We start from the raw sequence: 1280 nt of genomic DNA, 5'->3' as shown, positions 1-1280 counted from the left end.
TATATATAACGTGAAAGAAAATATTGCAGGTAAATATTGCGTAAAATTCAACTGAAGCGATTGAGTAATCAGTATTTTTAATTCACATTTGTAATTAATTAACTGATAGAACATAAGCTTAGCATATTGAAGCTGTTGAGATAAATGAATTGTTTAGTTTCATCCAGTTAACTGATAAAAATATTTTATTTTTACCGGACTGAAGAGTGCGCAACATGCTGTAATGTATCGGTTCATCTTAAGTTTTGGCAACTAAGCTTATAAAAATGCACTGACAGTGTTGTGTTAATGGATCTAAATTATGTATACAGAAAAAAAAAGAGTGCACTACTTTAGTGTGTCATTAAATTAGATGTTTGTAAATAACTTTATAATTAATTAAATTAAATTAAAACAAAGTAGGTTTGTAATTAAATTAAAACAGCTGGGTAATCCGTAGCTTTAGCTCTTAGTTCTACTGCTACAACTTAAAATTTGGTTATTGAATTTCTTAAGATACATAGGGGTTTTGTTCATGCTTCTGAAAAAAATGGTAGAAAAATTCCTGTTATTAACTTTTACCAAATAATCGCTTATAAAGTATTTTTTTAGCTGTTATTTTTAACCCCAGAAATTTAGTAAAAGGAATTAAGATGAGGCGAGATCTCTCTACATCAAGTATCAAGGGAGACAACAAACTGTTTTTGACGTCTTCTGCCTATACAGACAGAGAAAGAGCGGGGAGAGGGGATACCGACCGACAGATGGGCGGAAAGACTAGAGATGATAAAACACAATTTATATAACCGCAATACAATACGCACTTTAACTTTAAAATTGTAGGAGGATAGAATGTACATTGTAGAGTGTTTGTAACAGTTACAAAATCTATTATTCAGTTTCAACCGCAAGCTTCTACTTCGTACGTCCAACATAACACTCGCGCACTTTCTCTGTTCGTTTACGTGTGTGTTGTGTGTGCGTGTACATACTCTTTTACTCTTTTACTTGTTTCAGTCTTTTGACTGTGGCCATGCTGGAGCACCGCCTTTAGTCGAGCAAATCGACCCCAGGACTTATTCTTTGTAAGCCTAGTACTTATTCTATCGGTCTCTTTTTGCCGAACCGCTATGTTACGGGGACATAAACACACCAGCATCGGTTGTCAAGCAATGTTGGGGGGACAAACACAGACACACAAACACACACACATACATATATATATATATATATATACATATATACGACGGGCTTCTTTCAGTTTCCATCTACCAAATCCACTCACAAGGCTTTGGTCGACC

The 1280-nt window shown here is 34.5% G+C and overlaps 1 protein-coding gene across 2 annotated transcripts in view; it reads left to right on the top strand.

Annotated features, from left to right (window-relative positions):
• The window catches only part of LOC106880431 (tetraspanin-18), a 535121-nt gene that overhangs the window by 351633 nt on the left and 182208 nt on the right, over positions 1-1280 (top strand). The window lies entirely within an intron of this gene.

Source organism: Octopus bimaculoides, chromosome 8, assembly GCF_001194135.2.
Source record: "Octopus bimaculoides isolate UCB-OBI-ISO-001 chromosome 8, ASM119413v2, whole genome shotgun sequence".
Taxonomy (NCBI): domain Eukaryota; kingdom Metazoa; phylum Mollusca; class Cephalopoda; order Octopoda; family Octopodidae; genus Octopus; species Octopus bimaculoides.
This window is presented reverse-complemented; position numbering and strand designations above follow the sequence as displayed.